This window comes from Elaeis guineensis, chromosome 1 (assembly GCF_000442705.2).
Source record: "Elaeis guineensis isolate ETL-2024a chromosome 1, EG11, whole genome shotgun sequence".
In the NCBI taxonomy this organism is placed as follows: Eukaryota; Viridiplantae; Streptophyta; class Magnoliopsida; order Arecales; family Arecaceae; genus Elaeis; species Elaeis guineensis.
The window spans coordinates 25593999-25616371 of record NC_025993.2 but is presented as its reverse complement, the minus strand read 5'-3'; the positions used below and the strand labels follow the sequence as shown (position 1 = coordinate 25616371).

Below are 22373 nucleotides of genomic sequence, written 5' to 3'. Positions count from 1 at the left end.
GCGACGAGAGTCACCGATTTTCGAACGGGAAAGAGACCCTGTTTTTGAGCTTTTTTCTTTGGATTTTCCGGCGCCGGCGATCGGAATTGATCGCCGGCCACGCTCCTCCGTGACCGGGGGGTGGCCCCCGTCGGCCGCCGGCCTCCACCGCGGCGGCCATGGCCCGAACGGCCGATCAAGGCCGGAGGACCAAGGGTCCCCTGTTCCGGCACAGGAAGAACCAAGAAAAAGAAGAAAAGAAGAAAAAGAAGAAAAAGAAAAAGAAGAAAAAGAAAAGAGAAAGAAGGAAAAAGAGAAAAAGAAAAGGAAAGAAAAAGAAGAAAAAAAAAAGAAGAAAAAGAAAAGAAAATAATAATAATAATAATATATATATATATATATATATATATATATATATATTTATATATATATATAAGTAAGTAAATAAATAAATAAATAAATAAATTAAAAAAAAATTGAAAATGATGAGAGAGAGAGTTTCTCTCTCTTCTTTCAGTCTGAACCCTGACTTTCTCTCTCTGGAATTGGACTTTCTCTCTCTACTTTCTCTCTCTAGAATTTTCTCTCTCTAGCTTGTTTCTCTCTCTCTTGATAGATTTCTCTCCCTAAAGTTATCCTTCTAGGATTAGCATAGGGGAAGGCTTCATCTGATGATTCTGATTGAGTTTAGAGACGAGTCTGATTTTTAAGCGAGATTTTAATTTTGGGATTTGTTAGATTTAATTTTGAATTAAATTAATGTAAAAATATAATTTTGGATAATAGGCGTGGAAGAATCTACTAGAAGTTAGTCGATCTATTCGTTCAGTGCTCCGTGAAAGGTAAGTAATGAATCATCTTCTCGAGATATTTCATATTTATTCTGAAAATAAATAATTATTCTCTGAAATTATGCATGATTTATGAAATTATATTTTGTAAGAAAAGTGCTTTTGAAATGTTATGGTATATCGATTTATGCACCTGTTTAATGAAAGATTATGATATATATATTGCGGTACAAAGTATTTTGATATAGATCGGATTTATGCTCTCGGCCTAACTATGTTTCAGTGGGCCCCGTCAATGGGGATTATACGTTGGTATTTGTGGACCCTGCCAGTGGGGGTTGTGCGCTGGTGTTTGTGGACCCTGCCAGTGGGGGTTGTGCGCTGGTATTCTGTAGACCCCGCCAATGGGGGTTAAACGTTGGTCATAGCCAAGGCTGTTGAGTTACGAGTGTTTTGAATCGAATTGGATTTATGATTATATTATATGTGAATATTTAAAAATATTTGATTTGTATTAAATCAGCATGAAATATGTTTTTATGTTTATTTACAGCATTATTCTTGAAAATTATATAATATCTGAAATATCTGGTAGAGATACTTGTTACTTACCGGACTGTTTAGCTCATTACCTTTCTTTCTATTTTTCAAATTTAGATAATTAATTTCGAGTGTGGGAAGAAATATTGGGACAGAGCTTTTAGAGGCGAGATTTAGCATTGTCAACTTCATTGAACTTAGATCTATTGTTTATTGTTAGTGAAAAATTTTATTGGATGTAAGACATTTGATTTAATTATTTGAATTAAAGTTGAATAATAATTATTTGAATTTATTCCGCTGTGATGCATTGATATCATGATGAGATGCCTTGCATGCTTATGGAGAGAGTTCTTCATGAGTATGCGGCGGTTGCCACGACCCTCGATTCACAATCTCGGATCGGGGGCGTGACAATCATTTCATGCAATTTGCATATATATATGCTTTTGTTTTGCCATGCATTATGCATCTAAAACAGCAATTATAGCAACCATCTATATATGACTGATCATGCACGCCATAATCATGTTTAAACATGCTCATGTAAAGTGTTAAACCAAGGTCCAGTACTCTCTAGGTATATCGATCACTTTGTGATGGTTAATATTATGATTTATCATGGCCCCATACTATTATAATCTTTCTTTAAAAAAAAAAAAAAGCTTACCCAAGATTTGACCTTCTAAACAGCAAGCCCTTAGGGAGCTTTATTACTATTTGTTGACTCATTTAAGTTATCTCCAAATCTACGTACCATAATTTTATCAGTTTTTTTTTTTAGAAAAAAAAAATCAGAAGAATTACTTGCTATTCTTCTCAAGGACATGATAAAATGGAACAAAAGATCACTACAAAAAATTAGATTTTTAATATCAATAAAAATTATCATTAAAATTGTAAAATATCACCACTAATAGTTTTAGTGATGATACTTTAGGCTGCCACTCATTGTCACGTCAAGTCACTATATTAATGATGATTTTCAAAGTTAGCCACTATTAATTAATTTAATAGTGGCGGCACTATCATCAGCCATATATATTTATAATAATAGTGATGATAACATGTTGTCACAAAAGCTATTATTATTATTATCATCATTAAAATTTATGATAATAGTGATAGTTTAGCATCAACAATAGCCAAGGAACTAGGAGTTAGAATCAAAGCAATAGCAACTCCAATGAATTGATTTTACTACAAAAAAAAGGATTGCACTAAGAATTCTACACACACAAATGTATCAAGTCATGCTGTTGGAACTCTTATGCACTGTCTCACAATACTCTCCTTCAATGGGCAAGACAATATGGTTTCTGTGTCCGACACAGACGTAGAGAAAATTCTGCAATTAATTTTTGAGTTGGAAAATGAGAGAGATGAGGTAGAGGCCAGTAACCCAGCTGCCTCTGGTTCTCTCATCTTGTGCCTGATTTTCTCCCATCCTTATGTCCATTTTATGCTGGACTATTATGGGTCTTGGTGAACCCTTCAAAAGAAGGATGGTTAGGATTTAATAATCTCTTCTAGTTGTGTTATTGTGAGTCTTGAAGAATCCAAGCTTGATTCGGTTACTCCATCCATACTAGGATCTCTTTTTGGAGGTCAAGTGGATTTCTGGTTAGCTTTGAATGCTATCGGCTTAGCCAGTGGAATCCTTCTGGTTTGGAACTCAACTTATTTCAATCTTTTGAAGAAGGAAACTCTTTCCTTTATTATTCCTGGTTAGTTTTGAACTCTTCTTGGAGCTTCACTACCGTGTATAGTCCTAATAATAATCAGAAGCCTCTTTTCTGGGAGGAGCTCTTTTAAATCAGAGCACTCTTTTCAGGTCCTTAGGTTATTGGTGGGGATTTGAACACTACCTATTAGCTTGATGAGTGCAACAGTGACCCACAACTGCATTGAGTCACAGTGGATTTCTCCAATTATCTCATCAGCTCCCTTCAATTAATTAACCTTCCCCTTGGAGGTAAGGATTTCACTTGTCTGATAGGAGGGACTCGCCTTTGTGACCAAATGGGGCCTTTTCTTACCTCCTCTAAGTGGGATGGCCTCTGTCCAAACTCTAATCAATCGTCCCTTGCAAATTCTTGCTCGGACCATGCTCCTATTCTTCTTTCAATCAACTCCTTGCCTAAAATAAATGGTCCTTCAGATTCGAAAGATCATAGCTGTATCATGATTCCATCAATGAAGTTGTGGCAAATGCTTGGCATTCTAGTCCTCCAACTAATGATGCTACAGCCACTTGTGCTGGAGCTGAGGAAGACCAAGGCCGCACTTAAATGTTGGAGTGCTAAAATTAGGGTAACTGAAAGGGCCCAAAAAGCTAATCTCCTTAGTAAAATCATTGTGTTGGGCCGCAAGGGAGAAACCTGCTCTTTATTTGATTTGGAGCCACAAAATAGAATCACTTTTAGAAAGGCGCTGCTTCTTATCTATAAAAATGAAGAGAGAAGCATCGTGCCAAGGTTAAATGGCTAAGGAAGATGATAATAACACTGCTTATTTTTACAAAGTCGACAATTTTCAGCAAAAATTTAATTGAATTTGTCACCTATCATGGAATGGGCAATCTTTCGAGGATGCTGAGGATACTTTGAACTCCTTCACCTCTTTCTTTGTGTGGGTTTTCAATAAATCTGCATATGTCCCTATCAATCTTGGTTGGGATTAGCTTTGCCTATCCCTTACCTTAAATCTTAAGGCTTTGGCTGCCCCCCTTTGCTGCTGAAGAAGTTAAAGAAGGCATCTTAATTTTTAAAAGGGATAAGAGTCCCGACATAGATGAGTTTTGTTTTTGCTTTTATCAGCATTTCTGCAATCTTATCAGCAATGACATTATGGCCCTTTTCTATTAGATTCATAAGGATAAATCGAGCCTCTCTCATCTCAACCATTCATATCTTACTCTCATCCCCAAAAAAGTGGCTACAAACACTCCTTCAGATTTTAGTCCAACTAGTTTGATCAATGGTTGCCTCAAAATCATCTCCAAAGTCCTTGCTACCTGCCTTCATCCATTCTTGGGTCTCTTGGTGGATTACTGTCACGCCCCCGATCCGAGATTGTGAATCGAGGGTCGCGGCAACCACCGCATACTTATGAAGAACTCTCTCCATAAGCATGCAAGGCATCTCATCACAATATCAATGCATCACAGCGGAATAAATTCAAATATTTATTATTCAACTCTAATTCAAGTAATTAAAATAAATATCTTACATCCAATAAAATTTTACTAAAAATAAAACAATAGGTCTAAGTTCAATGAAGTTGACAATGCTAAATCTCGCCTCTAAAAGCTCTGTCCCAATATTTCTTCCCACGCTCGAACTTAATTATCTGAATCTGAAAAATAGAAAGAAAAGTAATGAGCTAGACAGCCCAGTAAGTAACAATTATCTCAACTAGATATTTCAGATATTTATATAATTTCCAAGAACAATATTGCAAATAAACATAAAAATATATTTCATGCTAATTTAATACAAATTCAATATTTTCAAATATTCACATATAATATAATCATAAATCTGATTTGATTCAAAAACACTCGTAACTCAACAGCCTTGACTATGACCAACGTTTAACCCCCATTGACGGGGTCCACAGAATACCAGCGCACAACCCCCACTGGCAGGGTCCACAAACACCAGCGCACAACCCCCACTGGCAGGGTCCACTGAGTACCAATGTATAATCCCCATTGGCGGGGCCCACTGAAACATAGTTAGGCTGAGAACATAAATCCGATCTGTATCAAAACACTTTGTATCATAATATATCATGCTTTTTCACTGAACATGTGCATAAATCGATATACCATAACATTTCAAAAGTACTTTTCTTTCAAAACATAATTTCATAAATCATGCATAATTTCAGAGAATAATTATTTATTTTCATAATAAATATGAAATATCTCGAGAAGATGTTTCATTACTTACCTTTCACGGAGTACTGAACGAATAGATCGGCTAACTTCTAGGAGATTCTTCCGTGCCTATTATCCAAAATTATATTTTTACATTAATTTTAATTCAAAATTCAATCTAAACAAATCCCAAATCAAAACCTCACTTAAAATCAGACTTTTCCTAAACTCGATCAAAATCATCAGATGAAGCCTTCCACTACGCTAATCCTGGAGGAATAACTCTAGAGAGAGAGAAATCCATCAAGAGAGAGAAACAATCTAGAGAGAGAAAATAGAGAGAGAAAGTCTAATTCCAGAGAGAGAAAGTAAGGGTTCAGACTGAAAGAAGAGAGAGAAGAGAGAGAAACTCTCTCTCTCATCATTTTATTTATTTTATTTTATTATTTATTTATTTATTTATTTATTTATATTTTATTATTTTTTATTTTATTTTCTTTTCTCTTCTTTTTTTTTCTTTTTTTCCTTTTTTTTCTCTTTTTTTCTTCTTTTTCTTCTTTTTTTTTCTTTTCTTTTCTTTTCTTTTTCTCTTTTTCTTCTTTTTCTTTTCTTTTCTTTTTTTTTTTCTTCTTTTTCTTCGGGCTCCTTCCAGACCGAACAGGGGACGGCAGTCCCCTCCTTGTGCCGGGCCGTTCAAGCCGCGGCCGCCACGGTGGAGGCCAGCGACAGAGGGGGGCCACTCCCCCGGTTACGGAGGAGCATGGCCGGCGGTCGATTGCGATCGCCGGCGCCAGAAAATCCAAGGGAAAAGAGACCGAAACAGAGGTCTCTTTTCCGACCAAAAATCGGCGACTCCCGTCGCCGGCAGCCATGTACAAATGCACGGGAGGAAGGAAAGGAAGAGAGGAAGAAGAGAAAGACTCACCTCGGCCTCCGATGACCCCACCGACAGGCAATCACGGTGAGAATCAAAATGGTGTCCGCGGCTCCGATCGGAAAAAACAGGGAGAAAGAGAGAGGAAGGGGGCCGATGTTGGGTTTTTAGGAAAAGGGGGGGCTTCTTATAGAGGGCCCTAGGACTTCGAGAGGTCCTAGGACTCCCAATTTGCCCGGGTCTCGCCGGAGAAGAAGACTCCTATCTGGAGTCTTCTTCCCGATTTTTCCTCTATTTTTTTTTTTTGAATGGGCTTGGGTCTTAGATAGTTGGGCTTGGGTTTAGTTTTGGGCTATGACATTCTTCACCCCTAAAAAAAAATTTCGTCCTCGAAATTTTTTATACCTATCACCAGTGTATTGGAAGCCTGTGCATTCTGTTGAGTAAGCGCATAAACTCTTCCCTGGGTTTTAGAAATCTGTCCACCACCCTTATGTTGTCTTTCATAAGTTCTTTGGCCAACTTGATTTTCAGTATTTAGCGGGCAGCCAACAATTTTATGATCCATCTAACCACATTTGAAACAAGCACCTGTTTTCCAATAGCAATCCTTGTCTGCATGATTTTTGCCACATCTGGAGCACTGCTCACCATCAATCTGTTGAGTCTTATTATCTTTTGCTCCCTTAGCTGATCTTTTGATGTTTTTATTATTCTGCCCTTGTGTATCATTTGATTTTACTCTCTTCCTTTGCTTTCTTTCCCTTTCCATGCGTTCTTCAATGACTTCTCTTTCAATTATCAATGCTTTGTTTACCACATCTGCATAAGTTGTCAATTCATATGGAACCACTTATTTTCGAATCTCAGTTCTCAGTCCCATCTCAAACTTGTGAACACGTTCTTGCTCACCATCCACTAATCTCGGAGCAAATTTTGCTAACTCTGTAAATTTTGCTTCATATTCAATCACACTCATACCCTTTAGCTTCAAATAAATAAACTCTTGCTCTTTCTGGATCCTTATACTCCAAGGAAAATATTGATCGTAGAATGCAACCCGAAATCTTTCCCAGGTAAGTATTTCGCCGTCTTGTTCATGCTTGCGCTGTAGTCGCTGACACCAGTTGTATGCTTCTCCTTGTAGTAAATAAGCTGCATATCGAATCTTTTCTTCATCAAGACACTCTTGGACAACGAAGGCCTTCTCCATCTCCATTATCCAGTTATCAGCCTCCAGAGGTTCAGTAGTCCCCTTGAAAGCTGGAGGAGCAAGCTTTTTAAATTCTGAAATATTGTTCCGTTGTACTGGTTGCTCTCCATGTTGTGGTGGTGGATGCTGATGTTGTTGTGTATCTTGTTGTATCTGCTGTTGTTCAAGCATTTGCTGCTGTATTTGTTGTTGTACTTGTACCATTCTGATTAGGGTCTGCATTAACTGAGCCATATCTGGTTCTTGACGTGCTCTTGAAGTACTCCCATTATGATCTACGACTCTCTCCTCCTGAGGGGTGCCACTGATCAGATGGGGAGTGCTACCATCCCGTGGTTGTGATGTCTCTCTTGCAATTTCTTGAGTAGTTCTTGTCATTCTACGGGGAGGCATGGTAACCTTGTAGTAGTAAAATCTTATTAGATTCATTTATCTATTTGTTAGGATAGATTTATTATGATGCTCATACTTTAACGTCCCAATATTCCTAATGTTTACCCACCTACACTCATATTATGTCAAATTCTATGTGTCATAATTTATCCACTTATGCTCTGATACCATATTAATTGTCACGCCCCCGACCCGAGATTGTGAATCGAGGGTCGCGGCAACCGCCGCATACTTATGAAGAACTCTCTCCATAAGCATGCAAGGCATCTCATCACGATATCAATACATCACAGCAGAATAAATTCAAATATTTATTATTCAACTCTAATTCAAGTAATTAAAATAAATATCTTACATCCAATAAAATTTTACTAAAACTAAAACAATAGGTCTAAGTTCAATGAAGTTGACAATGCTAAATCTCGCCTCTAAAAACTCTGTCTCAATATTTCTTCCCACGCTCGAAACTAATTATCTGAATCTGAAAAATAGAAAGAAAAGTAATGAGCTAGACAGCCCAGTAAGTAACAATTATCTCAACTAGATATTTCAGATATTTATATAATTTTCAAGAATAATATTGCAAATAAACATAAAAATATATTTCATGCTAATTTAATACAAATCTAATATTTTTAAATATTCATAAATAATATAATCATAAATCCGATTTGATTCAAAAATACTCGTAACTCAACAGCCTTGACTATGACCAACGTTTAACCCCCATTGACGGGGTCCACAGAATACCAGCGCACAAACCCCACTGGCAGGGTCCATAAATACCAGCGCACAACCCCCACTGACAGGGTCCACAAACACCAGTGCACAACCCCCACTGGCAGGGTCCACTGAGTACCAACGTATAATCCCCATTGGCAGGGCCCACTGAAACATAGTTAGGCTGAGAACATAAATTCGATCTGTATCAAAACACTTTGTATCATAATATATCATGATTTTTCACTGAACATGTGCATAAATCGATATACCATAACATTTCAAAAGCACTTTTCTTTCAAAACATAATTTCATAAATCATGCATAATTTCAGAGAATAATTATTTATTTTCAGAATAAATATGGAATATCTCGAGAAGATGATTCATTACTTATCTTTCACGGAGTATTGAATGAATAGATCGGCTAACTTCTAGGAGATTCTTCCGTGCCTATTATCCAAAATTATATTTTTATATTAATTTTAATTTAAAATTCAATCTAAACAAATCCCAAATCAAAACCTCACTTAAAATCAGACTTTCCCTAAACTCGATCAAAATCATCAGATGAAGCCTTCCACTACGCTAATCCTGGAGGAATAACTCTAGAGAGAGAAATCCATCAAGGAAGAGAAACAATCTAGAGAGAGAAAATTCTAGAGAGAGAAAGTAGAGAGAGAAAGTCCAATTTCAGAGAGAGAAAGTAAGGGTTCAGACTGAAAGAAGAGAGAGAAGAGAGAGAAACTCTCTCTCTCATCATTTTATTTATTTTATTTTATTATTGATTTATTTATTTATTTATTTATATATATATTTTATTATTTTTTATTTTATTTTCTTTTCTCTTCTTTTTTTTTCTCTTTTTTTCTCTTTTTTTCTTCTTTTTCTTCTCTTTTTTTTTCTTTTCTTTTCTTTTCTTTTTCTCTTTTTCTTCTTTTTCTTTTCTTTTCTTTTTTTTTTCTTCTTTTTCTTCGGGCTCCTTCCAGGCCGAACAGGGGACGGCAGTCCCCTCCTTGTGCTGGGCCGTTCAGGCCACGGCAGAGGCCGACGACAGAGGGGGGCCACTCCCCCAGTTACGGAGGAGCATGGCCGGCGGTCGATTGCGATCGCCGGTGCCGAAAAATCTAAGGGAAAAGAGATCGAAACAGAGGTCTCTTTTCCGACCAAAAATCGACGACTCCCGTCGCCGGCAGCCGCGCACAAATGCACGGGAGGAAGGAAAGGAAGAGAGGAAGAAGAGGAAGACTGACCTCGGCCTTCGGTGACCCCACCAGCGGGCAATCACGGCGAGAATCAAAATGATGTCCGCGGCTCCGATCGGGAAAAACAGGGAGAAAGAGAGAGGAAGAGGGCCGATGTTGGGTTTCTAGGAAAAGGGGGGGCTTCTTATAGAGGGCCCTAGGACTTCGAGAGGTCCTAGGACTCCCAATTTGCCCGGGTCTCGCCGGAGAAGAAGACTCCTATCGGGAGTCTTCTTCCCAGTTTTTCCTCTATTTTTTTTTTTTTTTGAATGGGCCTGGGTCTTAGATAGTTGGGCTTGGGTTTGGTTTTGGGCTATGACAATTACGCTCAAGTTGCCTGTTGAGCATAAAATACCCTCGGCCGAAGTTCTTGGCAGGGTCGACCCTCGCGAGTCTCTCCCGACTTTCAACAACTGTTGGTGAGCTCCCGTCGCTCCGCCCGAACTCCTACGGGAGCCGGGCTCCGTCCACGACTTCTACAGCAAGGAAGACTCCGCCCGGACTCCTACGGGAGCCGGGCTCCGTCCACGACTTCTATATCAAAGAAGACTCCGCCCGGACTCCTATGGGAGCCAGGCTCCGTCCACGACTTCTACACCAAGGAAGACTCCGTCCGGACTCCTACGAGAGCCGGGCTCCGTCCATGACTTCTACACCAAGGAAGACTCCGCCCGGACTCCTACGGGAGCCGGGCTCCATCCACGATTTCTACAGCATGGAAGACTCCGCCCGGACTCCTACGGGAGCCGGACTCCATCCACGACTTCTACACCAAGGAGGACTCCGCCCGGACTCCTACGGGAGCCGGGCTCCGTCCATGATTTCTACAGCAAGGAGGACTCTGCCCGGACTCCTTCGGGAACCGGGCTCCGTCCACGACTTCTACAGCAAGGAAGACTCCGCCCAGACTCCTACGAGAGCCGGACTCCGTCCATGATTTCTACAGCAAGGAAGACTCCGCCCGGACTCCTACGGGAGCCGGGCTCCGTCCATGACTTCTACACCAAGGAGGACTCCGCCCGGACTCCTACGGGAGCTGGGCCCCGTCCACGATTTCTGCAGCAAGGAAGACTCCGCCCGGACTCCTACGGGAGCCGGGCTCCGTCCACGACTTCTACACCAAGGAAGACTCCTCCCGGACTCCTACGGGAGCCAGGCTCCGTCCACAACTTCTACACCAAGGAGGACTCCGCCCGGACTCCTACGGGAGCCGGGCTCCGTCCATGACTTCTATAGCAAGGAAGACTCCGCCCGGACTCCTACGGGAGCCGGGCTCCGTCCATGACTTCTACAGCAAGGAGGACTCCGCCCGGACTCCTACGAAAGCCGTGCTCCGTCCATGACTTCTACAGCAAGGAGGACTCCGCCCGGACTCCTATGGGAGCCGGGCTCCGTCCATGACTTCTACAGCAAGGAGGACTCCGCTCGGACTCCTACGGGAGCCGGGCTCCGTCCACGACTTCTACAGTAAGGAAGACTCCACCCGGACTCCCACGGGAGCCGGGCTCCGTCCACGACTTCTACACCAAGGAAGACTCCACCCGGACTCCTATGGGAGCCGGGCTCCGTCCACGATTTCTGCAGCAAGGAAGACTCCACCCGGACTCCTACGGGAGCCGGGCTCCGTCCATGACTTCTACACCAAGGAAGACTCCGCCCGGGCTCCTACGGGAGCCGGGCTCCATCCACGACTTCTGCCGCTGGTAAGCCTCGTCCAGACTCCTACAGGAGCCGGACTTCATTTTTGATTTCGATTGCAGGAAGACTCCGCCCGGACTCCTACGGGAGCCGAACTCCGCCTATGACCTCCAACTACAAGAAGACTGCGTCCGGACTTTTACAAGAGTCAGACTCCATCTTCTATCCCGACTGCGGGAAGACCTCGTCCAAACTCTTACGGGTGCCGGACCTCACTACCGACTCCAACCGAACTTCGGCCAACAAGTCTGAATCCCCTGACAAGCCACAGTAACGGACACCATTGCTCCACTCCTTGCGACAGACCCTGCGTAGCCCCATTACTCCCTGATAGGCCGTATTAACGGCCACGACTCTGCTCCACTCCTTGCGATGGACCCTGCGTAGCCCCATTACTCCCTGACAGACCGTATTAACGGCCACGACTCTGCTCCACTCCCTGCGGCGGATTCTGTGCGAGTCCACCACTCCCTGACGAGTCACGACAGTGGACGCCGCTCGATTCTCCGTAACTAATTCCACGTAGCGAGCCATGGCGATAGCCACGATCCCACTCCACTACCCTCCGTAATAAATTTCTCCTGACTCTGGGCGGCCCACTACCAGACGGTTACAGGCGTCGCTATCAATTTGTTGCCCCCTCCGTCTATAAAAGGGAAACCCCAGATAAGTTATTCTATAAGCTCTCGTTTTTACCTAAAAACTCTGCTAAAATTTCTGTTCGAGCACTCCATTCTTGTTGAGGCAGAGAACTGACTTGAGCATTGGAGGGTCTTGCTGGAGCAACCCCACCTCCGGTTTAGACTTCTTTTGCAGGTCCCGACGGCGACCGCGACTCCCCCGACTCCAGCTTCTCTGGTGCAAGCGGATTTTTGTACCAACAGAATTGACGCTAGAAGAAAGGCTGTGTCTTTGCAGCATCCTTGTTCTTAAAGGAGCGCTCAACGGGACCACCTCCGATCATCTTCTCCGGCACCCACTCCTCCTTTCCCCCACTGGATCCTCGCCCGATGCCTTCTCGCGAAGCATCCGCGTAGCTACCTACGGCCTCCGCGGCCATATCTCGGACCCCAGTCTTGCCTCTGGTTTCCCAGGCCTCGCGCCCTCTAGCTATGGTCATCGGCATGGAGTGGCCGGGCGATCGGCCTCCGACGGATTTTGCCAACACCATCTCGGGAGGATCCCGACAGAAAACGACCAACATACCAGCTGTATCCCCCAAGCGGCAAAAGACTGAAGAGCCCATAACCTTTACCGAAGAAGACACTCAGGGAGTCCAATTCCCTCATAACGACGCGATCGTAGTTTTCTTGAATATAGCAAATTACGACGTCCGTCGCGTTCTTGTCAACAATGGAAGTTCGACCGACATCTTGTTCTACGATGCCTTTTCAAGAATGTCCACTCTTGACAGCCATCTGAGGCCGATTAGCTCCCCTTTGATAGGATTTACCGACGACACCGTTCCGATAGAAGGAATAATAACTTTGACTGTGGTCGCAGGTCAATATCCAAGGCAATCCAGGGCCCTGGTGAATTTCTTGGTGGTGAAGGCGCCATCCACCTACAATGCAATCCTCGGCCGACCTGGCCTCAATGCTCTCCGAGCCGTCGTATCGACCTACCATTTGAAGTTGAAGTTCCCCACCAACCAGGAGATCGGAGAGGTCCAGGGAGACCAAGCCCTGGCCAGACACTGCTATAATATAGCCTTGCGAAGAAGCGATCAATCTGACTCCTACCCCGTTGATGGACTGGATGCTCGCGATGACCTCACCGAAGAGAGGGGCGCCCCAATCGAAGATCTGGTACCAATCCCTTTGAACGACGGGAACGCGGAGCATGTAGCGATGATCAGCTCCAACCAGGGGAGGAGGTGCGGATGCGTCTCATTGATTTTCTACGAAGGAATGCGGACGTTTTCGCTTGGGTTCCAGCAGACATGCCGGGGATTGACATGGAAGTCATGGAGCATCATCTGGCCGTCGATCCATAGCATCGACCAACGAAAGAAAAAATCCGAAGTCATGCTCCGGAGAGGCAGAAGGCGATAGCCGAGAAAGTGGATAAGCTCCTTAAGGCCGGATTCATTAAGGAAGTCAATTATCCTGATTGGATTTCCAACGTTGTCCTGGTCAAAAAAGCAAACGGCAAGTGGAGGATGTGCATAGACTTCAGAAAGCTGAATAAGGCCTATCCGAAGGACAGCTACCCCCTTCCCAGAATCGATCAACTGGTGGACGTGACCTCGGGCCATGAGCTCCTCACCTTCATGGACGCATTCTCCGGCTATAATCAAATTAGAATGGCGTCGGAAGACGAGGAAAAGACAGCTTTCATCACTAATCGTGGCCTTTACTGCTACAGGGTCATGCCTTTCGGCCTCAAGAATGCGGGCGCGACCTACCAACGGTTGGTGAACAAAATCTTCAAAGAGCAGATCGGCCGTAACATGGAGGTCTACGTGGACGATATGCTCGTAAAAAGTAAATCTTCCAGAGATCATGTCGCCGACCTCGAGGAGACCTTCGACGCCCTCCAAAAATATAGAATGAAGTTGAACCCAACTAAATGCGCTTTCGGCGTAACCTCAGGAAAATTCCTGGGCTTCATGGTATGAGAGCGCGGGATCGAGGCCAATCCAGAGAAAATTCGTGCCATCCAGGAGATGGCCGCCCCAAAGTCGATAAAAGAGGTTCAGCACCTCACGGGGAGGATAGCGGCCCTTAATCGCTTCGTCGCAAGGTCGGTCGAACGGTGCTTGCCCTTCTTTCAAACCCTCAAGCAGCCGAAGAACTTCTGTTGGACCTCTGAGTGCCAACAGGCGTTCGAAGAACTAAGGAGCTACCTTGGCTCGCCCCTGCTGTTAGCAAAGCCTGAGCCTGGGGAGGAGCTATTTTTATACCTGGCGGTCTCTCCCATGGCTCTCGCGGCCGTCCTTGTCAAAGAAGAGGCGAAGATCCAGCGGTCGATCTACTACATCAGCCGCGCTTTGAGGGACGCCGAGATCAGGTACACCAAATTAGAAAAACTGACTTACACCTTGTTGATCGCAGCCCGGAGGCTCCGGCCCTATTTTCAAGGACACACCATAACGCTGCTCACTGATCAACCGATCAAGGCAATCTTGCACCGGGCGGACGCATCTGGGAGGATAGCAAAATGGGCGATCGAGCTCACAGAATTCGACATCAACTATCGATCCAGGCCAACAGTGAAGGCCCAAATATTGGCAGATTTTATAGTAGAGTGTACCATCCCAGAGGAGGCTGAACCTGAACAAAGCAAAGTTGACGACCTGAAGTCCCAACCAAACTCCTCCGAAGAAGAGGCCGATCCCTCTGATCGCTTTTGGGCCCTCTATGTGGATGGATCTTCCAACATGTCGGGCGCAGGTGCAGGCCTGATCTTGGTCAGTCCGGAGGGAGTCATCATGGAATACGCTCTGCGTTTTGAGTTCCCCGCAATAAATAATGAAGCGGAATACAAAGCTCTGATCACAGGACTGAGGATCGCCAAAGAGCTGGGAATAAGTCAGCTCCGGGTGCACAGTGACTCTCAACTAGTGGTGGGGCAAGTCAGCGGGAGTTACGAGGCGCGGGAGGACAGTATGGCCAAATACCTTGAGAAGGTAAAGGAGCTCACCCCCGCCTTCAGCAGCTTCAACATTAGACAGATCTCGAGGTTGGAAAATACCAGGGCTGACCTTCTCTCTAAGCTGGCGACGTCGGCTCCGGCCGAATTGCCCAAAGGCGTCCTCTTTGAAGTTCTAAAACACCTGAGTACAGAAGAATCACGGCCCGTGATGGAGATTGACCACGAGCCCAGCTGGGTCGACCCACTGATAATCTATCTCAGAGATGGAGTTCTCTCCCAGGATGCGAAAGAAGCTCAGAAGCTTCGGAACCAAGCCTCTCGGTACATCCTTTATGAGGGCAAATTATACAAGAGATCATACTCCTTGCCCCTCTTAAAATGTCTCCGGCCTTCGGAGGCTGACTACGCCTTGTGAGAAGTGCATGAAGGAATCTGCGGAAACTATTTGGGAGCTAGATCTTTATCCCACAAGTTGCTCCGCCAAGGGTATTACTGGCCGACAATGCATCATGATTCGATCGAATATGTCAAAAAGTGTGATCGATGCCAAAGATACGCCAACGTCCAGAGACAGCCCGCCACCGAGCTCACACCCTTGAGTGCCCCATGGCCTTTTGCACAATGGGGGATGGACATCCTTGGCCCCTTTCCCATGGTGCCTGGGCAAAGGAAGTTCCTCCTTGTAGCGATCGACTATTTCATCAAATGGGTCGAAGCCGAACCACTAGCGAAAATCACAGAAGCAAAAGTGCAAGATTTCGTCTGGAAGTCGATCGTGTGTAGGTTCGGTCTGCCTAGAACCCTAATCATTGATAATGGACGGCAATTCGCGGGAGCAAAATTTGTCGAATTCTGTGAAGATCTAAACATCTCCCACAATTTCACATCAGTAGCCCATCTCCAGACGAATGGTGAAGCTGAGGTGACCAACAGAACCCTTTTGCAGGGGATTAAGACAAGACTCAAAAAAGCGAAGGGAACTTGGGCGGACGAACTTTATCATGTGTTGTGGGCGTATCGAACTACCCAGAGGCTACCTACGGGGGAGACCCCCTTTGCCTTAGTCTTCGGTACGGAAGCCGTCATCCCAATCGAGCTTAAACTCCCGTCGGCACGAGTCGTGGCATTCGACGAACATCAAAATTCGCAAAGTCTTAGAGCCAACCTCGACCTGCTGGAAGAAAGACGGGAGATAGCTCAGGTTCGAATGGCAGCCTACAGACAGAAAGTCGCTCGATATTACAACGCCCGGATCAAAAACAAAGCCTTTAGAGCGGGAGATCTAGTGCTTCGACGAGCCACTGTCTCGCAACCTCAGGACCGGGGGAAACTTGCCCCAAACTGGGAAGGACCGTATGAAGTCAAAGAAGTAGTCCGGCCTGAAACTTATTATCTTAAGGAACTCGGAGGAGCCGACCTCCCGCGACCATGGAGCTCGAAAAACTTACGGATGTACTACCAATAACTTCATTTTAATTGAAAGTTGCATACCTGTATGTCTTTGAACAATTCAAACAAACCGCATCAGAAACGAAAGGGAAACCTCATCCCGACAAAGTCGAAGGCCCGGTTCCATTTAGATCGGATAGGGGGAGAGGCCCCGCAACGCCCATATGCGCCCCCACAGCCCTGTTAGGGACAGGAGAAAAATCTCGCCCTAACTTGAGCAAAGTCGAAGGTCCGGTTCCATTTAGACCGGATGGGGGGAGAGGCCCTGCAACGCCCATATGCGCCCCCACAGTCCTGTTAGGGACAGGAGGAAAACCTCACCCTAACTTGAGCAAAGTCGAAGGCCCGGTTCCATTTAGACCGGATGGGGGGAGAGGCCCTGCAACACCCATATGCGCCCCCACAGCCCTGTTAGGGACAGGAGGAAAACATCGCCCTAACTTGAGCAAAGTCGAAGGCCCGGTTTCATTTAGACCGGATGGGAGGAGAGGCCCCGCAATGCCCATATGCGCCCCCACAGCCCTGTTAGGGATAGGAGGAAAACCTCGCCCTAACTTGAGCAAAGTCGAAGGTCCGATTCCATTTAGACCGGATGGGGGGAGAGGCCCTGCAACGCCCATATGCGCCCCCATAGCCCTGTTAGGGACAGGAGGAAAACTTCGCCCTAACTTGAGCAAAGTCGAAGGCCCGGTTTCATTTAGACCGGATGGGGGGAGAGGCCCTGCAACACCCATATGCGCCCCCACAGCCTGTTAGGGACAGGAGGAAAACCTCGCCCTAACTTGAGCAAAGTCGAAGGCCCGATTCTATTTAGACCGAATGGGGGGAGAGGCCCTGCAACGTCCATACGCGCCCCCACAGCCCTGCTAAGGACAGGAGGAGAACCTCGCCCTAGATTGAGGGAAGTCGAAGGCCCGGACTCCCACGGGAGCTGGGCTCCGTCCGCAACTCCAATCACAGGGAGGACTCCGTCCGGACTCCTACGGGAGCCGGGCTTCGTCACTAACTTCAACTGCTGGTGATCTTCGCCCAGACTCCCACGGGAGCCGAACTTCACCCCGACTTCACCTATGGGAGCCGAACTCCCGTGGCCTCACTGAGAGCGGAGGAAAAATTCCAAGCGAAAAAGAAAAAGGAAGGCGATGGACCACATCAGCGATGATTGGAAAACAAACTGCGTCCAAGGTGCAGAGAACCCGCCACAGCAGGGATTGGGGCTCCCATCAGGAGTCCCAGCTTTCAAGGAAGCTTTCGACGCAAATCCAAGGTAGGACAACTTCCTCAAGGTGACGGAAGCTCGGACCTCCGAGCTCAAGCCCTGAGGGGGACACCAAGCCCGAATGGCCCCCAGGCGAGTCTGTGGCCACTGACGGGGAAAATGGGTCAATGCGATGGCAACCGGGTATCTTCGAACGATGCAAAAATCGAAAAGGAGCTCGACAAACGATAATTCAACACGAATAAAAGGGCCACCGGTGGCTTTAGGACGACGTTAAAAAAAAAAAAGAGAAGAGAAAAAAGAAGAAGAGAGAAGAAAGAAGAAGAAAAGATGAGAAAAGGAAGGAAGTTCGACAGACAACAATTCGATGCAAAGTGCGGACGAGGTAACAAAATCTCCTTCTCATTTTTCAACTAACAAAATGTACGTTACAAGACCCGGAGGGCCAGAAAAGAATACATTATTACAAGGCCTGAGAACACGGCTTGGAAAGGATACACCGGAGGCCGCTTCAAGCTGCAAACTTCTCTTCCCGTTTCTGTCCTTCCCAGCGGCGTTTTTCAGTGCGTGTGGCAGGCCTATCGGCTCTCGCCCCGCCTTGTTTCGCTCCACCTCCGAAGTCCCAACCCCGGGGGGAAAAGGATGGGATAGATTCCAGGGGGCAGTAAGGGCAACGACAGCAGCGATGAAGACCTGTTTCAAGAAGAACCGGAGTCACCGTGGAGGCAGCGGTGGCACCAGAGATATGCGCCATCACCGAATGCTCCGTGACAGCCGCCGTCCAAAATGCTCCGGCAAGGTCGGCATGCGCTACTTCCACCGTCCCCGCAATAAGTTTTACTGCCCCACCGTCGATGCCGACCACTTCTGATCCCTCGACCCCGACGACATCAAGGATCCCGCCACAGCTTGTGACAACAGCTCTGCCCTCCTGACCGGTATCACCCCGTCTTGCTACTCCGAAATTCTCGGGCAGAATGCCTTTACCGGCGGTCCCCGTTATTAAACCCCTGTTGTTGAAGGAATCCTTCCTCGAGCCTCCTTTGAAATGACGGGGACCTTCAGCGGCCGCTCGATGACCGGGGAACTCACGGACCGCAGTTCTCCTCCTTGCCTTCCTCCAAGCCCTTGACACCCCCTTGAGGATGACCTCCGGAGTGAAGGACATGGTGGGGAAACCCCTTAGAGAGGAATCGGGGGGCTGAAGACGGCAAAGACCAGCGCGGAGGATGCTCGGAGTTGACAGGGGCACCGAGGGAGTGGCTGAGTAGCTAGGCTCTCAGACGAAAGAAAGGTGCCATCCTTTTGGCGGAGTAAAACCCCGAAGGAAGGGTAAGGGATTTAAATAGGCAGCAGATCTTAGCACGATTATGATGGCGGGCGTCTCTAGACCAACCGGCGCTTACCACGTGTCACGCGTGTCCCGCTCGCCGCTATCGAGGATTGACTGTTCGCAAATTTCCATGGCGCGATGCTTGGGATCGCATCTCGGTGGGAGTCCTGAAAAGACTCTTCGGGTCGCCCTAATCGAAAAAAGGGCTCTGGCATGCGCGCATTAAATGCCGACATATCCGAGGACGGTTGCGCCTAGACGTCAGGGGGAGAACTTTGGCTGCGACAACCTCTCCGTACTTCCTTCATTCGAAATTCAAACTCGAAAGTGGGGGGACTGGTGTTGGGCATAAAATACCCTCGATCGAAGTTCTTGGCAGGGTCGACCCTCGTGAGTCTCTCCTGACTTTCAACAACTGTTGGTGAGCTCCCGTCGCTCCGCCCGGACTCCTACGGGAGCCGGGCTCCGTCCACGACTTCTATAGCAAGGAAGACTCCGCCCAGACTCCTACGGGAGCCGGGCTCCATCCACAACTTCTACACCAAGGAAGACTCTGCCCGGACTCCTACGGGAGCCGGACTCCGTCCACGACTTCTACACCAAGGAAGACTCCGTCCGGACTCCTACGGGAGCCGGGCTCCGTCCACGACTTCTACACCAAGGAAGACTCCGCCCAGACTCCTACGAGAGCCGGGCTCCGTCCATGATTTCTACAGCAAGGAAGACTCCGCCCGGACTCCTACGGGAGCCGGGCTCCGTCCACGACTTCTACACCAAGGAGGACTCCGCTCGGACTCCTACGGGAGCCGGGCTCCGTCCACGATTTCTACAGCGAGGACTCCGCCCGGACTCCTTCGGGAGCCGGGCTCCGTCCATGACTTCTATAGCAAGGAAGACTCCGCCCAGACTCCTACGGGAGCCGGGCTGCGTCCACGACTTCTACACCAAGGAGGACTCCGCCCGGACTCCTACGGGAGCCAGGCCCCATCCACGATTTCTACAGCAAGGAAGACTCCACCCGAACTCCTACGGGAGTCGGGCTCTGTCCATGACTTCTACACCAAGGAAGACTCCACCCGGACTCCTATGGGAGCCGGGCTCCGTCCACGATTTCTACAGCAAGGAAGACTCCGCCCGGACTCCTACGGGAGCTGGGCTCCGTCCACGACTTCTACACCAAGGAGGACTCCGCTCGGACTCCTACAGGAGTCGGGCTCCATCCACGACTTCTACAGCAAGGAAGACTCCGCCCGGACTCCTACGGGAGCCGGACTCCGTCCATGACTTCTACAGCAAGGAAGACTCCGCCCAGACTCCTACGGGAGCCGGGCTCCGTCCATGACTTCTACAGCAAGGAGGACTCCGCCCGGACTCCTACGAGAGCCGGGCCCCATCCATGACTTCTACAGCAAGGAGGACTCCGCCCGGACTCCTACGGGAGTCGGGCTCCGTCCACGACTTCTACAGCAAGGAAGACTCCGCCCGGACTCCCACGGGAGCCGGGCTCCATCCATGACTTCTACACCAAGGAAGACTCCGCCCGGACTCCTACGGGAGCCGGGCTCCGTCCATGATTTCTGCAGCAAGGAAGACTCCGCCCGGACTCCTACGGGAGCCGGGCTCCGTCCATGACTTCTGCCGCTGGTAAGCCTCGTCCAGACTCCTACAGGAGTCGGACATCATTTTTGATTTCGATTGCAGGAAGACTCCGCCCGGACTCCTACGGGAGCCGAACTCCGCCTACGACCCCCAACTGTAAGAAGACTGCGTCCGGACTTTTATGAGAGTCAGACTCCGTCTTCTATCCCGACTGTGGGAAGACCTCGTCCAAACTCCTACGGGTGCCGGACCTCGCTACCGACTCCAACCGAACTTCGGCCAACAAGTCTGAATCCCCTGACAAGCCACAGTAACGGACACCACTGCTCCACTCCTTGCGGCGGACCCTGCGTAGCCCCATTACTCCCTGACAGGCCGTATTAACGGCCACGACTCTGCTCCACTCCTTGCAGCGGACCCTGCGTAGCCCCATTACTCCCTGACAGGCCGTATTAATGGCCACGACTCTGCTCCACTCTCTGCGGCGGATTCTGTGCGAGTCCACCACTCCTTGATGAGTCACGACAGCAGACGCCGCTTGATTCCCCGTAACTGATTCCACGTAGCGAGCCACGGCGATAGCCACGATCCCACTCCACTACCCTCCGCAATAAATTTCTCCTGACTCTGGGCGGCCCACTACCAGACGGTTACAGGCGTCGCTATCAATTTGTTGCCTCCTCCGTCTATAAAAGGAAAACCCCAGATACGTTATTCTATAAGCTCTCATTTTTACCTAAAAACTCTGCTAAAATTTCCATTCGAGCACTCCATTCTTGTTGAGGCAGAGAACTGACTTGAGCGTTGGAGGGTCTTGCCGGAGCAACCCCACCTCCGGTTTAGACTTCTTTTGCAGGTCCCGGCGGCGACCGCGACTCCCCCGACTTCAGCTTCTCCGGCGCAAGCGAATTTTTGCTCCAACATTGCCTATGTCAAAGGTTGCTCAATCATGGACCATATCGTTTGTGCTAATGAAGCTCTCTTCTTTGCTAGCGAAGAGCCTTAGAAGATATCATTTGTAAATTAGACTTTTCTAAGGCCTTCGACATGCTCAATTTTGATTTCCTTTTGAGATTTCTCCCTCATAAAGATTTCCCTCTTAAATGGATTCAATGGATCAAAAGTATCCATTCTTCCTCTAAAGTGGCAGTTAATACGAATGGCAATATTGGGAATTGGATTATATGCAAGATGGTTGTAAGACAAGGTGATCCCTTATCATCTTTTCTATTTTCCAGAGGCAGCAATCCAAGAGAGAGTGAATTGGATTTCTTAAATAATAAAAATTTAACTTTAAAATAATATGTACCCAAAGATAATTCAGATGGTGTTTGTAAAGTGATAAGTATGAAATTTAAACTACAATGAAAATCATAAGAAAGTCAAAACAATAACAATAACAAATATAAAGGATTTATAGTAGTTCAATACCAAACTAAGCACCTACGTCCACTCTCCAAGTAAACCGCTTTAGAATTCCAACTATAATGTCTTCAAAATTATAATCTGATTATTTTTTTGGATTCACAATCCAATCTAGTTGATTTTCACTGGCTCACCAACTAAAACCTTATAATTGATTATTTTCTTCTATGCTCATAATATTCAATCCAAAGTAGTTTTTCTGAATTAAAACCAAACAACATCCAATTTCTTAGACTTGGACCAACCCCAAGTTTCTACATCCAAGAAACTTGTTATAAATAAACAAATATAAGAATATAAGAAATAAAGTTTAGAGAATAATAAGACTCTTTTTAGATTCAAAGAAGTCAAGGTAGTTAAGCTTTCAATACTTGAACTTCTTCCTTGATTGCTTGAGAGATTGAGACAACTTTTAAT

The 22373-nt window shown here is 46.6% G+C and overlaps 1 protein-coding gene across 1 annotated transcript in view; it reads left to right on the top strand.

Moving 5' to 3' along the window:
* LOC105033058 (probable LRR receptor-like serine/threonine-protein kinase At1g05700) overlaps positions 1–22373 on the top strand; it is an 88314-nt gene that overhangs the window by 36483 nt on the left and 29458 nt on the right.